A 7,095-nucleotide genomic window follows, 5' to 3' on the forward strand; every position below is an offset into this window, starting at 1 on the left:
GGCTGTGGCCCTGGTCCAGGCAGGGTGTTGGTGGCCCCGGGGGGTTGCCATGGATATCGATCTCCCAGGCGACGGGACGCGCTTCCCGCTAGATGTCGCTTCCGCCCGTGCCCCGAGCATCCCCCGCCGGTTGGGGTACCCAGGCTTGGGGGGTGTCACATCCTCCCTGCCCCCCCCGAACACACCCAGGGCATGCAGCCCCCACTGCGCTACCCATGCTGGCTTTCCCTAGGAGCTGAGCAGCCCTTCCACTGGTGATGGGGAGAACTCGGGGGCTGTGATGCCAAAAAATCCCCCCAACCCCCTGGTCCTGGTTGCCAGGTGTCCCTGGCTACAAGCCAAGCCAGGGGCCGGGGAAGTAGCACCTTTGCTGGGTGGGTATAGCCCATGTTCTGCCCCCCACCCCCAGAGCCCCTGGACCCCTCCAGTGCTTGCACTGGGATGCAGCACCGGCCGCGGGGTTTGCACAAACCTCTGGAACAAATGCAGGGCCCCAGTATCCTCACAGCCCCGCCACGGCATCGGCTTTCAGCTCCACCGAGACACAAAAAAAAGGAGGGAAAGGTGGGAAGATGGATGCTCGGAGCACCCCCAGCCCGGCTGCCCTCCCCCAGGACACAAAAGCCCCTTTGAGGGCTGATTTTACACCGCTCCTGCCGGGATGCTCGAATTAGCATCAGCAAAGGGAACTGCCGAGACAGACGGTTGTCGGTGCTGCTGTAAAGTCGTTGAATTAACCAATTAACAGGGGTCCCCAGTCCCATGCGTGGCAAGGGGGTGCCAGGCCCAGCACGGTCCCCGTATGCACCGGGGGGGCACATTTCCTCAAAGGGCTGGATTCTCAACAGAGGATCCACTGGTCCCGCAGCCAGGGGACCCCATGGGCAGCACGGGTGGGGACATCCCAGCTCTGGGTGACGCTGGGGGCAGCTGCCGTTGCCGGGACCCTCTCCGTGCCCGTTCCCCCCGCAGAAGTTTCCCCATTTTGCACAAAGCCGGCGGCGGGCGGGCATTGTCCCGGCTGCATCGCATTACCCAGGGCTCCCGGAGAAATCGCTTGTATTTCACGCTCCATTGAGCAGCTGCCTGTATATATTTCTGTGTTGCACTTTTAGCATGACAAAAGGAGAGGGCCTGTGAACTCCTTGCTCTTCAGACCTCTCCGACACGTCCCCTGAGCGGAGCCCCCCTCGGTTAGCATAACAAACTGCCACACTCCCTCCGGCGTGCTCCGACTCCTTCCCAGCCCTTTTCCCCAGGGGGAATTTAATGGATAAGCTCAATATTTGGGCGTCTGGGTCGCTGGCGGCGGGCGGGCGAGCGCGTGCTGGGGGGGTTCGGAGGGATTTCGGCGAGGACGTCCTTCCGACGCATCATAGGGGAGATGGTGTGGCCCCATGTCACCCACACTGCGTTTAACTGGTCACCAGTAAAACGCTGGCGGGACCTCGCATCCCTCCCTGGGCATGGGATGGAGCCGGACCCGGCACCAGCTCCGCGGCTCCAACATCCCGATGCCGAGTGAGCAACAGGAGTCACCAAGCTCTGCGCTGACTCTGTGCATGGTCCCCTGCCTGCTCCAGGAGCTGCGGGTCTCCAGGCTCTGGGTTTTGCTTTGAAATTTGACTTAAAAGGCAGAAAAATAGGGTCTGGGGGGCTGGAGTGAGGCTCAGGACCGACAGCACCAGCTACACCGGGAGCTGATGGTGTTGGTGGGTGTTTGTCCCTCCAGGTCCCCATTTGCACAGCCTGTCCCATCTGTCCTCCATCAGGGGGATCAGGAGAGCGGGGCCGGACCCAGTTCCCAGGTCTGGGGTGGGAACGAGGAGAGGAAGAAGGAGCAAAGTGGAGGTGAGAGGTGCCCGTCCCCACACCAGCCAAGCCCAGAGGTGGCTGCTCCGGCCTCCCCCAGCCCAAAAGGGACAGGACATTGTCCCCATTGTGGGGAGGGACAGGGCTGGTGAGATAAAACTCGACCTGCTGGGAAGGAAACACACCCAGACTCCGGGTCGTGCAGGGATTTGGGGTGTCCTGCAAGAGAAAAGGGGTAAAATCCTGCTCAGACACCAGACGAGGCTGCGACACAGCGGGGGCTTCCAACACCTTTAATGCACTTGAGGGTTTTTTCCCTTCTGCCTCGTTGATCTTGTTCTCCCGATGCCTGGGGCTCGGTGGCAGCGGCTCCGTGTCCCTCCGGCTTCCCAGGACGTCACCTCATGGTCCGTGCACCACTTGGTCACCTCATGGTCACTCGGCACCACTCACGTCACCTGTTAATGGGATAAACTGGTGTGAGCCCAGTCCCAGCTTGGCAAGGGCTGGGGCCACGTCCGCCCTCCCTCCTCCCCGGGCTGCCCGGCCCTCGCCAGGCTGGGAACAGCTTGAGTGTCCAAGCAGGGAATTAATTTAAATACATTTCCATAAGGATTAATTTCTGCCCCTTTCCCATGTGTGCGTGAGAAAAACTGAGCCTGGTTTGGGGGTCTGAGGAGGATGGGGGGACCTTAATCTGCCCGCAGCCTCATCCACCCTCGCTGCCCTTCATGTCCAGCTTTGGGAAGGATTTAAGCCCAGCCTAGTGGATGCTCAGTGCCAGAGAGGCTGGTCCTAAGCCAGGGGGAACATCCAGTACCCCCAAAATTTCAAAGCTTTCCAAAACAGAGGTACGGAGAGCCAAGAACAGCGTTAGGTGCCCTGAAATCCCATCGGGGAGGGAGATTTGGGCTGTGCAAGCCAGCAGGGAAAGAATCCAAAGGGTTTGCCCACAGATGTCCCCTGTGCACCAGGAGCCTCATCCTTCTGGCCCAACAATCTGCATTTTGTTTCCCCCACCGCCAACAGGGACATTGAGGGCTGGGAAAATATTCCTGGAGGAGCCGCACGGTTCTGATGCTTGGAAACCCCAATAATGGGTTCTTGGCTCTTCCAGCCCTGCCCAGGACCCCGGCGCACAGGGGATACTTTTGGTGAGGAGAAATCATAATCCCACCTCCTTAAACAAGCGCAAAAGCATCTAAACGACACATGCAGGTTTGGTTGATTGGTTGTTTTCCCATTCTGCTTAGGATTTGGGATTAAAAGCGTGTGATGGATTCAAAGAACCGGGATAAATAAATCAGGGCTAGTGAACACTTGGAAACAAGGGGAGCAATAGCTGGTTTGTGCTGTCAGATTTGGGAGGTTTTTAAGGCTCTTCAGGGCACGAACCACTGCAAGGATTTGGTACCATTGCAGCAAAATAAAGCGCGGGGAGGGGGGAGAATTCCCTTTGGCTCCTGGGGAGATGGGGACGGGCAGAGCCACGAGTGGGATCCGCCGGGGGTCTCGCCCCCACAGAAGTGCTGATTCTGGGCTGCGGGGTGGACACCGGGGGGAACATCCCCATGGAGGCTCCATCCCAGGAACCCGTCGCTCCCAAACGGAGGGTTTTCCCATCGGGGACAGAGGTAGTGGAATTAACCCCATTTCTTTGCAAGCGCCAAGCGCAGCACAGGATGTCACTGGGATTTTTGCAAACTCAAAAGAACATGAAAATCGCTTTTCCATGTGGATTTTTCTTGCAGGAATCCTGGCTTCCCAGCGACTCGCGTGTCCCTTTGGGAAAGCCAGGCTGGTGGAAGGGCAGAGCCCACCCGCTGCGGTGCTTTTGGGCTGCACAGTGTGCCCCCAAACCCCATTTTTGCAAGGCTCCTGTTCCCAGGTAAACCCGCCTTGTTTTGTGCCCCCAGCCCATCCCAGAGCCCAGAACGGGCGCCCATGGCCCTCCCCAGGGTGGGCAGCACCCATGGGTGCCGAGGACCTGACCCATGGGGCAGCACCCAAACAAAAATAAGCTGAATTATAATTTAAGGCAAAGCTCAGCATCAGCGCAGAGGTTTCTCTGCTCTTCGCCATGGAAACAGGCGTTGCTAAGGGATTGCTTAATAGGGACTAAAATATTCCTAAAAAAACAAGTTTGTGTGGTAGCGGGTTGAGCCCTGGGGGGCAGATGGGGCCAAAACCACCAGTTCTCCATCCAGCTGGAGAAACCCCTGGCACTGGGAGAACTGGGCACAGGGCGCCGGCAACGTGCGGTGGGACCGGCGTGTCCCATCTGAAACTCTATAGGGATATATGGTATGAAGCAGACTCATAAAAAGGGTCCCTTGGGGATAACGACACCAGCACCGTCCCCTCGGTGCAACGCTGCCTCAGTTTCCCCTCCCGCCATCAGCACCCGTATCCCCCATGGGCACGTTCGCTTTATTAATTTTATGGGCATGAGGAAAGGGGCTTGGACCCCTTGTATCGCCAAAAATAACCCGAGCAGGGCCCACCTCTGACCTTGACCCCCGTCCCGGCTCCCGCGGCAGCTGGGCCGGCGCGCCGGCGGCTCAATGGGCGCTTTGTCTGCGCCCGCCGGCCCCGTCGGCCCCGCTAATATTTATGGAGTCGGCGGTCACCTTCTCCCCCTGTTCCCTGCATCTCAATAACAGCCGGGCCGGGGCATCCAGGGAATTCGGGAATTTATAGTCCAGAGAGTTGCTGCTCTTTAGCCCTGGGGGGGGAACGGCGGGTCCTGCCCCTCGCATCTCTCATGTGAATAACACACCCTGACTCACTTTTGGGTCCAGTTCACAGCCCAAAAATCACATCTGAAGCTCCTGCTGGAGATGCTGTGGGTGGCGCAGCCCTGGTACCCAAAGGGGGATTCGGGGCTGCCCTGAGCCCATTGATGTCTCGAGGAAGCATCCCGGGCTCCAAAGCAGATGATTTAAAAAAGGAAAGAGATCAACCAGGGAAAACTTCACATCTGGGGCAAAAAGAGGACAGCTGAAGGCACGGGATTTGTAAAATCCCGATAGAGGGTAAACTTTTCCTTGATGGGTCATTTGGGGCAAGAAGAGACTGGGCATGAACGCAAATTCCTGCAGAGTTATTTCAAACTCTGCTGAAAAAAGGGGCTGGAGCGGCAGATCTCTGCGGGTGGGAAATGAGCCCAACATGGGCTGTTTCGGTTATTCCCACATGTTCCAGAAACTGGTTGATTGAATCCGATGCTGCTGTTCCCCCTGGCTAAGAGCAGGAGCCGCTCCACGCAGATCGGATGGCGAGTGATGGGGAGTTGCTGATGTTCACATCTCCCTCACTTCTTGGGGGAAAAAACAGCGTAAAACATCCAGCAAATCCCCCAAATGACTCCCCAGACACCCCGGCATGAACACCAGCGGCTCTTCAGGGACCCTCAGTCCCCCGGGACATGGAGCTGCCATCCCCAAAGGCACGTGCTGCCCCGTCCTGCAGAAACTGGATTATGGGGCTGTTTCACTGGACTCTGGGAAATGGCTCAGGATAAATGGACCAAACTGGTCCTTTCCCAGCTTTGCCGTCATCTGCTGATAAATCCTCTTAATTTGGAGCAAACCGGCCCCTAGTTGATCCCGGCGCGGAGCAGATCAATCCCTTGATGCCGATGGGTGTTTCTGTGCTGGTTTGGTGCTTAATTGGGCTGGGAGGTAACGAGCAGAAAGGTGCTGGGATGCCAGGGGTGTCCAGAAACTGCCCTGCATGGGAAAAAATCCTCTTTTGGGGCTGTTTAAGCCCGGAGCTGTGCTTCATGCAGGGTTTTCTCTGGGGCTGTGCCTACCCTGACCCCCAAATATCGCATGGGAAAGTGGAGGAGGAGGGATGCTGGGGAAAGCGGAGCTGGGATTCTTATGCACGCTGAGCTCCTTTCTAGGGGAACAGCCACAACCTCAGTCCCTCTGTCCCCACTGCACTGGGACACCCTGGGGAAACACGAGCTTCTCCCAGCACCAACCCTGCCCTGGCTTGAGCTGGAGCAGCTTCCAGCCTGGTTAAAAGTCATTTATTTTCCTCCTCTGTTGGTGGACGCGGGTTGGAAGGTGCCACGGAGCATCCTGCGCGATGCTCCACGCCGAGCCGGGTCTGCGCAGCCCGTTTCCCGCAGCTGGTCCTCGCGGAGCATCTCCCGTCATCCCCGCGCACACGCGGCTGCTTCCCCTTCCCCTTCCCCAGGGCTCGGTCAGGGAAATGCTGCGTGACACGGGTCCCTCGAGCGCTGGCGGCTGGAGATGAATCTGGAGTGTCACCTCCTGCCACCACCCTCGTCCCCAGCCTGCGGAGGGGGACGCGCGGGGGATAACGTGCCCCTGCGAATGGTGGGGTGAGCAGAGGAGGATGGGAAAGTCCCGGCAGGCAAAAATCAACCAGTTTTTGTGAAGCTGGAGCTGCCGAGCTCCTTTGTGCAAAGGGTTTGTGTTGCTCTCTGTGCAGGGCAAGAGCTGACGGGGCTGGGGGATGATGATTTTTGGAGATGCCTTCAGCACGGTGGGTTTAATCCAAGTGGGAAACAGGGGTTTTGCTGCAAGAGGAGGTTGTGGGGAGGTGGTTGGGGCACAGGGGCAGCTCGCCAGGGGATGCCCAAGCAAGAGCTTCCACCAAACCACAAACCAGCTCGCAAACAGCTCGACCAACGGGGACAGGACCCAACGGTGGCACGATGAGGACCGAGCCCAGCACAGCCCTCCTGGGAGCGAACCGCCGGCGGGTGACGGAGGGTGGTTGTAACGAGCATCATTGCCGGCTTGCTGAGCTCGGCATAATTGTTGCAAAAACCGCTGCGCACATGCTGAGCTTCATAATTATCAGCCTTGTCTGCCAGGCTCTCCCCTTCCCCCAACACAACGGCACACTTGATTATGATTATGGTGGCTAATTTTGTCTGGTGCATCTTAGGCATATGGGCCCCCACCTGCTCTGAATATGCAAACGCCGCTGATTTGCTCCTCGGTGGCCGGGGGGGCCGCGGAGCAGGCGGGGAGGGGGGACCCTGCCCAGCGCCGCGAACAAAGAAACCCAATGCGGCGGCGCGGGCACAAAGAGCCGCCGGCACCGCGCTGCCCACGGACGGCACGGCGCGGCACCGCGTGGCACGGGCTGCCCGCTCTGCTTCCCCGTGGGTAGATGGAGCATCCGCGAGCAGCTGAAGGGTGGTGTGCACGTATAGCGTGATGTGAACATGTGCACACATCCCGATTTGAGCACGTATACTGTGACATGCGTGTATACACATATACCAATTTGTACACGTGT

Source organism: Streptopelia decaocto, assembly GCF_964273445.1.
Source record: "Streptopelia decaocto genome assembly, chromosome: 24".
NCBI classification, from domain to species: domain Eukaryota; kingdom Metazoa; phylum Chordata; class Aves; order Columbiformes; family Columbidae; genus Streptopelia; species Streptopelia decaocto.